Here is a 9,932-nt window from a genome sequence, read left to right as displayed (position 1 = left end):
CACCCGAAGGACAGGCCTGAAAGCGCATTGCTCAGCAGGTCAGGCTTTGGGAGAGCAAGGTGTCTGATGAGACAAATAGCCACTGCTTATTGTTCATTTGGGCCACCCGCTGGTTGTTTTCCGTGTGTTTTAGGCAGTCATTGGAGGTAGGCAATATTATTGTCCCTGTTTTAGAGATAAGGAGCCGGAAGCTGTGTCAGGCTAAATGGGTGGCTATTCTCTGACCCCCTCCAGGAGGCACAGCTGGGGTGTGAATCCCAGGTCCTGGCCCGACAGCCCATACTCTGCAGCCCTGCTGCTTGTGGGCCACGCCTCCTGCAGGGAGGGTCCAGTGAAGGGAACGCCGGCAGGGCCCTGGACCTGCCCGCCTGTTCCTGGCAGAGCGAGCACCAGCAGCTCCATCTCCTCTGCCCCTTCAGGCTCTCCTCCCTACGTGGTTCCTGGCCCTCCAGCTACAGTTAGGGATAACTTGTCCCATAGTGCCAGCCAAGCAGCGTCACAGGGGCTCAGACAGGAAGCTGAGGCCTCTTCAGTTTTGTGACTGGATTTTCTCTCTGACTCCTCAGCACTAAGAAGGTCCTGAGACTGGGAGGCAATGGGGAAGGAGTAGGCTTTCCGGGGTTGGACCACAGCTTTGGAGGAGGAGGACGGTCCAGATCAACACTGTGGCCCTTCAGTGGCTGTGAGCCTGCTGAGGTTCTGTCCCCTGTCCTGAGGCTCTGTGCTCAGGCCTGCCCCTGGCAGGCCCTTTGCAGGCAGCTCCCACCCCCGCCACTCTATACCTCTGGCTAGCTCTGGGGCTGGGCCAGGTAGGTCATTCCCACCCCAGGCTTTTAATGAGAAGTTTGTCATGCCCAGGCAGCAAATATGAATAATTCAGTGAAGGAAGATGAGGCAATGTTATTGTTTCAAGAAGAGTCCCTGGAGAGTGGGAGAGCCAGAGAGCCAGTGCATGTTACTACGGGAGGCCTGGGGCTGGGGGTGGCGTGACGGAGAAGAGTTCCGCAGCAGGAGGAAAGCCACGCAGGAATCACTGCTTGCTTTCAATAAAGAGTTTTATATAGATAGGTGATCGTAGAACAGATTTGCTTTTGTAAAGAGTAATGTGCACTCTTGTGGAATGGATCAGATTTGAGGTAAGAAGGAAGGCTGAAAGAACAGAGAAGCAGCTCTTTCAATCCGCCATTCAGTTTTCAGTTGTTATGATAGGAAAGTAGAATTACAAGGACTGGGTATGGTCAGGACAGGTTTAGGGTGATTCTTTGGTTTCTGAGCCCTGTCCCCTGCATAAGCTCTAACTTTTTAATTTCTCTTTTGATTTGTGTCATTTTAGGTTTGTTCACATCACCAGAGAGTACAATTCAACCACTAGCTGATCTTGCTGTTAGAATTGGTTCTATTGACAGCTTCTGTCCTGATACATAAAAGGTTGGACCGCAGGCAGCGTCCCTCCCAATACCTTGTTACTTTTCATCCCCCAGGAATTTCACTACTGTTGGATTTTCTCAAGATACTCAACCCCCGTTAATTTAAATTAAACTACATTCGTTTTCTTTGCAACCATGCTAAACCTATTTCCCTTTCTCCTTCCCTTCCTCTTTTCTTTTCATCTTCCCTTCCTCAAAATTATTGAATGTTTATCATAGGCCAGACCATGGTCTAGGCACAAGGAGTTTCTTATTTCTAACACCTTCTAGGTGTTAGTCTCATGTGCTACTGCTCAGCGTTGCCTTCCCGTCTTGTGCTAGTACAGCTAATTTGGAGAGACAGGGATAGGAGAATATTAGTATATTCACAATGAATGGCAACTCATGCTATGTGAATAAGTTCAGCCTTCCTCTACTGCATCGTATTGGAGCCCCCTCTGTGGTCAAATTCTTTTCTAAAGTTTATTAGCTTAAGTACATAATGTTTACATTCCTTGTGGGAAGTTGGTTGCATGTACATAACACATCTTAATTCCTTTTCCATCTCCTTTCCCTTCTGTATTCCCTCACCACCAGTCCCTTAGTTCTCTTCCCTTTTGGGGGGTACGTATTTATAGTATATAATCTTTCAAGATGTTTCCTTATCCCAGTTCTGGCAACCACTGTATTTGCTATCACTGTCAACTCTTGTTTTCCACGGAGTTAATATGGAAACTTTTATACATTTAAGTGATTGATAAAAAAGTTTAGCCAGGTGTATTTGAGGACAGAAATTTTTAGATTGACATAAATCCACTAATTAGCATTTTAGAGTGGATCATTCTAATTATAAACCCAGGTAATATGTTATCAAATTGTTGATGCTGTACTATTTTATCCTTAAGACCATCGTGACAATACATGGTCAAATCTCATCCCGAAATCTGGGAACATTCTTTTGTCACTTCACCATACATAGGAACTGAGACTCCTTCAAAGAATCTATTCCATATATGCACCTAATAATAGATGCCCAAAATACTCAACACCAAAACTCACAATACTGGAGGGAAAAGAGCCAGTTCAAATAACATTCAAATACTTCCATACCTGCATTTCAGTAATAAGTAAAACAACTCAATCAGCAAGGAGATTCTCCAATTCTCCTGAATAACACTCTGTACCCACTAAATCAAAGAGACATCTATAGAAAATACCACAAAAAGCAGTATGCATGTTCTTCTCCAGCACACAAGGAGCATTTTCCAGGGCAGATCATACGTTAGGCCATAACACAAGTACCAACAAATGTAAAAGGAATTAAATGATACAAAGGACATTCTCTAACTCCAATGGAATGAAATTAGAAATCAACAGAAGAGGGAAATTTAATAAATTTACATATATGTGGGCATTTTAAAAGCCCACCTAAATAACAAACAGATTAAAAGATAAATCACAAAGAAAATTAGAAAATACTTTGATATGAACAAGTCTAAACTTACGGGCTTCAGGGAAAACAATATCAGGAGGAAAATTACAGCTGTCAACAACTATATTAAAAAATAAGATCTCAAATCAACAACTTTTCCTCTTAAGAACCCCCAAGAAGAACAAGCTAAACACAAAGCATATAGAAAGAAAAATTTCCAAAATAATAGTGTAGATTAGTAAAATAGATGTTAGAAAGGTGATAGAGAAAAGTCAATGAATTCAAAAGTTGGCTCTTTGAAAAAAATCAACAAAATTGACAAGCCTTTAACTAAGCCTAACAAGAAAAGAGAGAAGTTTCAGCATATAAAAATAGGAGGCAGGAGGGAGGAGAGGGAGAGACGATGAAAAAAGAATCGAGATGTGTTGTGTACATGTACCAACTCCCTAAAAGGAATGTAATCATTATGTAATGCAGATAAGTATTAATAAAAATAATAACTGGGAAAAAGAGTACCGAGAAAATTTCATTTTACATAGCAGGGAAGTTGGTAAATGCCCTTTTGCTGTGTTTGTTTTTTCTCTGAAAAAAAAAAAAAGTTTTAACCAGAAATAAAGGATCATCTTGCAGAATTTTTTAAAAGATTAGAGAGGACACTGTGGACAACTCTAAGTAAACAAATTATATAATGCAGATGAAATAGCCAAATTCCTAGCAAGGCACACATGGCCAAAACTCCTCAAAAAGAAATAGAACATCTAAGAAACTGAATAAAAAAAACTTCTCACAAAGAAATTCTCAGGACCAAAAATCTTCCATAGTGACTTTTATTGATGTTCTAAGAAGGATTAACACCAAACCTTCAAATTCTTCCAAAAACAGAAGAGGGGACACTCCCCAACTCATTCTATGAGGCCAGTACCACTCTCGTGCCAAACCCAGATAACGACAGCTTGAAAAAAGAAAAAGAGAAACCAATAGCCCTTTTACAGGTAGATGTAAACACCCGGAACACAATGGTAGCAAGCAGAGTCAGGCAGCATGAAAAAGGATCATACATCATAACCAAGTGGAATTTTTCCCAGGAATACAAGACTGCTTCACATATGCAAATCAACCTATGTAATGAGCTAAATACAGAGTAAAGAGGAAACTATATCATTGTATTAACAGGTAATGAAATAAAACACCTTTTAAAGATAAAAAGGCATTCAACAGTCTAAGAATACAAGGGAACATCTTTAACTTCATGAACGGCATCTATGAAAGCCGACAGCTAATGTATTTAATGGGGAAAGACTGAAAGCTTTCTTCCTGTGATCAGTTAGAAGACAAGATGCCTGTTCTCTCCACTTATATTCAATAATCTAATGGAAGTTCTATTCAGGTCAATTAGGCAAGAGCAAGAAATAACAGTCATCCAAACTGGAAAGGAAAATGTAGGATTATTTCTATTCACAGATGACATTAAATATAAAAACATTTTAAGAAATCTAAAATATATATTAGGGCTAAATAATGAGTTTAGCAAAGCTGCAAGATATAAGATCAACACATAAATTCAGTCATATTTCTATACACTGACAATGCACAATGTGAAAAGGAAACTAAGTAGTGCAATTTATAATAGTGTCAAAATGAATAAAATACTTGGAAATAAATTGAATAAAAAGTAAAAGACATACACTGAAAAGTACAATGCTTTATTCAAAGAAATTGAAGACCTAAATAAATATAAAGATACTCTGTGTTCATGAATTACAAGACTCAATATTATTAAGATGGTTATACCTCCAAAACTGACCTACAGAATCAACATGATCCCTAGCAAAATCCCGGATGTATCTTTCACATAAAAATTAATGAACTGATGCTGGAATTGATATAAAAGTGTAAAGAACCCAGAGTAGTTAGAACAGTCTTGATAGAGAATAAAGAAGACTCACACTTCTCAACATCAAAACTCACTACAAAGTAAAGTAATCATAACAGTATAGTAAAGACATAATATTAGACACACACATTAATGGAATGGAGTTGAAAGCCCAAAAATAAACTCTACATTTATTGTCAGTTAACTTCAACAAGGTGCCAGGGTTACTGAGTAGAGAAAGAATAGGCTTTTCAACAAATATGCAGAGATAAGTGGATATCCAAAAGAAAAAAAGAAATTGACTACTGTCTCTCAGTATATACAAAGATTAGGTGAAAATGTCAATCATAAACCTAAATGTTAGAGTTAAAACTATAAAGCTTTTAGAAGAAAAGGTGACAGTTTATAGGACCTTGAGTTAGGCAATAGTTTCTTAGATATGATAGCAAAAGCAACAAAAGAAAAAATAAATAAATTGGACTTCATCATGACTGACATTTGAAACCAAAGAAGTTTTGTTTCAAAGCCATCATCAACAAAGTGAAAAGACAACTCACAGGATGGAAAAAAATATGTAATCCATGTTTCTGATAAGATACTGGTAAGTAAAATGTGTAATGCACCCTTACAACTCAATAGTAGAAACCCCAATTTAAATCTGGAAAAAGCATATAAATAAGCATCTCTTATAATCAGTAGTGAGAAAAATGCAAATTAAAACCATAATGAGATGTTACATCATAGCCAGTTGGGTGACTACAATCAAAAAGTCCAATCATAAGCATTGGTGAGAAAAACTGAAACCATTGCTGTTAGGAATGCAGAATGTTGCAGCCATTGTGGAAAGCAGTTTGAGAGTTCTTCAAAAAATTAAGCATAAAATGAGTATATGTCTCAGCAACTCTACTCCTAGGTCTATATCCAAGAGAATTGAAAACACATGTTCTCACAGAAACTGCAGAGATTTTCATTGCAGCATTATTCATAATACTTATGAATTGGAAAACAGCAAATGTCTGCTAATTCAAGAATAGATAAGCAAATTGTGACATATTCCTATGGTATAACATATATTACTCAGAAATGGGAATACATATCACTTGGCAAAAAAGGAATAAAGTACTTATATATGCTACAACATTGATAAACCCCAAAATATTATGCTAAGGGAAAGAAGCCAGTCACCAAAGACCACATAGTGTGTGGTGCTATTTATATAAACTTCTCAGAATAGACAAATCCACAGAGACAGAAAATATATTAGTGGTCGCCTGGGGCCGGGAGTGTGAGAGTGGGAGAATAGGGAGGCACTGCTAATGGGTGTAGAGCTTCTTTGAGGGGTGATGAAAATGTTTTCAAATTGATTTGGGGATGGTTGCACAACTCTGGGAGCATGCTAAAACCCACTGAGCTGTATGCTTTAAATGGGTCAATTGTTTGTGTGAATTGCATCCCCACAGCATCGTTCCCAAATAACCTATCACAACCTGAAAGCCTGTGATACGATTTTCATGTCTAACTACAAAGAAGAGCAGAAGCAAAGAGCAAGTTAGCGATTTCCCTGCAAAGCAAAGGCTACAAGGTTCATTCCTAGGTAGTCACTTCCTAGATTTTAGTCCTTCTTACCCTTAGAATGTTATTTCCAAACAAAGACATTATGAGTGCCCTCAAGAGCAAAAGATACCATTCAAGGGCAACTGTTTATTAGTTCAATTTGAACCTCACGTGGCTGAAAATTGAGTTGATTATATTCCCGAGTTCTTCATAAATTCTTATTATGATCCTAAGCTTCTGTCCCTTCCTCCTCCTCACCCATCCTCCTTCTCCTCCTCTTCTCCTCCTCCTTGTACTTCCTCTTCTTTGCTATCCCATTTCCCTCTCCCACCACAGGCACCCGATTCAATGTATGTAATATAGTCCTTAAATGTACTGGCATCCGTGTCAGTTATCTGTTGGTACTTTCATACTATATATTGTTAATGAGTTTTGACAAAAAGAATTCTGCATTTAGTAACTACATAATTTGCACAGTGGTGTGCATGTTGTCAGATTCTTCCTCATGGTGAGAACTGGATGTTCCAAGCTCCGATTGCTTATCCTGACCCTCGGCATTCTGTTCTCATTAATCCTATTTGTCTTTGGCAGGCCTGCCTCCTGGAACAGACAGGACAGGTTTGTTACATAAACTGTTTTCTTTAGTTTTAAAAAGTTCTGCTCCGTACAAATGAGATATTTCACTATGCTATAAAAAACATCAAGCAATGATTAAGTGCAGAGATTCTGGAATCTGACTACTTCAGTTTAAATTATGGTACCACCACTTAGCTTATAACTTTAAGCAATAAACTTTACTTATCTGCACCTCAGTTTCTTCATCTTTAAACTCAGAATGACTATAACAGTATGGCTTACCTCTGGGTCGTCATGAGGATTTTATGAGTTAAAGTCTGCAAAACACTAAGAACAGTAATGATACATAGAAGAAGCGATGTGTACTCAGTATTATTTATTTCCAGGTTGTCAGTCATTATCTCAGGTCCTTCGAGAAACAGTACCTTGATCACATTCAGTAAAGTGGGCAGAGTACAGAAGCTGCATCCTACAGTAAACAAATCTTACAGAGGGTATCAGGCAAGTTGACAGCGGTCGTTAGGAGCGCTGTCACTACTTAATAGGAACAGGGTACTTGGTAAAGACAAGTCTGAACACGCTCCTAGGAGTGGACTGGAACAAGTACTGCAGTAACTTAAAAGAGGAGCAATCGTAGGTGGCACTCAGACTAGGAGCATAGGGTTTTGTAACATCATGGTGGAGGAGTCACGAATGTTAAACAGTAACAGTGAAACTCAGTCCTAGGAACATCAGTTTTACTCAAGTGTAAGCCCAGGAAGGCAAAGGTAGAGAGTAAGGCAGCGCCTGTGATGGATCCATGCTTCTGGTAACTCTATTTTAAAGTAATAATCCCCAAATATTTTATATTTGAAAATATCACTTCTTTTAGTTTATCTAAAATGAAATATATGGCGTATGCCTTTTAAAACTGAGCTACATTAAAACTTTATTCATGTTGTTTTTCTAATACTCCCTAAAACAGTTGGCCATACCCCAAGATACTGAAAACTGTTTGGAAGTTAGCTGCTGTAGGCTTTAAGTGTGGGAAGGAGGTAATGAACAACATCAAAAGCCTTCCTCATTTGTAAATGTTTTGGGCATATAGCCATATATGTTCAAATTTTCATCTATTTCCAGAAGTGTTTGCCAGAGTCTCTCCCATGTTATGTATTAAAATCACCAAAGAACTTGGAGTTCCTATTAAGGCTGATGTATCAAATAACACCCGGATTTGGCTGAGAGAAGATATTAATTCATCATACTTCAATTCATTAACTTACAGGTAAAACCAGCAGTGTTTTCAAAGTTTCTGAATTCTAGAGTTCGAAGTGAGGCTAGGAAAGAACAAACCTACGCCTGTTTTCTTTCCTCTTTTTCCAACTTCAATGACTTTGCGCAACTCCATAGAAAGGGAAAAGAAAAACTGAACAAACCAAGAGGTTGTTTGGGAATAATTTAAACAACTTAGAAATAGATTAAATTACTAAAGCAGTAAATGTGTCCCTCCTCCAAAAAATTTCCCAAACACAGCTACCTCAGTAATTGCAATGATATTTTACCTAACTTTACCAGTCAAATATAGCACAACTGTTTTGATACTTGAAGAGAAATATCTCCCCTGTAGCCTTTCATGTAAGTATAGTCTAATGAATGGCCTACAGAGATGCCAATAGTAAATATAGCCATGGTGGGTAGGACTTTGCTTTTTTTAAAATTTATTTTATTTATTTATTTATTTGTTTTTTCTCCAGTACCGGGAACCGAACTCACGACCTTGCGCTTGCCAGGCAGGCGCTTTGCCACTGAGCTAAATCCCCAGCCCCTGGTAGGACTTTGCTTTAAAAATACCCATTAATATAAGTCACTGATAGTGGAAAATATCAGTTCAGTAAAATAATTCCAGGGGAACACTATGGAACCATGCAAGTATATTGCTACTTGTTGGTCTGGCTTAACTCAGAAAGGTATTTCAGAGTACAAAGAATAACCCCCAAGCTTTGCTCCTTTGCCCACTTGTGGATGGGGTAAAAATGGGGGCATTTCTGCAAGGAGTCTGTGATGGTTCATCTTGGCTATCAACTTGATTGGCTTGAGAGATGCCTGGGAGATCAGTCAAGCACATTTCTGAGTGTGTCTGGGTGGGTCATGGGGGCATGAATTTGGGGACTATATCTGGTCCCTGACCCCTTTCTCTGTGGCTCCTCCCCTGGTTTCTGCTACCCAGATGTCATACATCGAGCAGCTTTTCTCTGCCATGTCCTTCTATCATGATATCTCTGTGTTGGAGCCAACTGACCACAGACTGAAATCTCTGCAACAGTGAGCCAAAATAAACTTCTATGCCTTTAAGTTTTATGGTTCAGTTATTTTGACTGAACAACAGAAAACCTAATAGAGTGCTCATATCTACCTGAACATCAAGGATTGTCAGGAAAATGGATGAATGCAGAATCTTTACATGTATAGACATCAATGAAATATAAACTAATTTAAAGTGTTACTGAATATTGACCATTACTGAAGCCGAGTAATGGTTACAGGAAGTTCATTGTAGCATTCTTTTTATTTTTGTGTTTGTTTGAAATTTTCTTTAAGAAAAACTTTTAAAGACTATTACTGAATTGAAGGTAGATTTTAAATGCTCCATCAACCAATGGATACTAGAAGTATAGCTACTGCTGTAGCAAATGCCTTAGAAAATTATAACCTTGAAAAGATATTTTCATACTTGAAATGGTTTGGAAAACCTGCTACACAAACTGATGAATGATGTGGCTTTATGTGCTGTCTGTCAAAATTGCAATATGATTCACTAGAACTAGAAATTATATTAATTTTTAAATAAGAAAATAGAAAATATTGTTTTATTATTATCAAATATAAAGATTGACTATAGTTCTCTTATGCAGTTTGTCAAAGAAAGCTATCTTTTTAACAATGAGTAAGAATGCTGTGTGTCACGCTCTGATGGATTCACAGCAGAATTTTTTTCTTTTATTTTAAAAATAAAAGGGGGAAAACATTAACAGACAGACAACATTTTACAAACTAGCAAAAGAACAATACAGACAATATGGAGTTACAAACAAAGTGGTAGGGAATTAACAAT

This window comes from Chinchilla lanigera, unplaced genomic scaffold (assembly GCF_000276665.1).
Source record: "Chinchilla lanigera isolate Chin_1 unplaced genomic scaffold, ChiLan1.0 scaffold00147, whole genome shotgun sequence".
Classification (NCBI taxonomy): Eukaryota; Metazoa; Chordata; class Mammalia; order Rodentia; family Chinchillidae; genus Chinchilla; species Chinchilla lanigera.
This window is presented reverse-complemented; position numbering follows the sequence as displayed.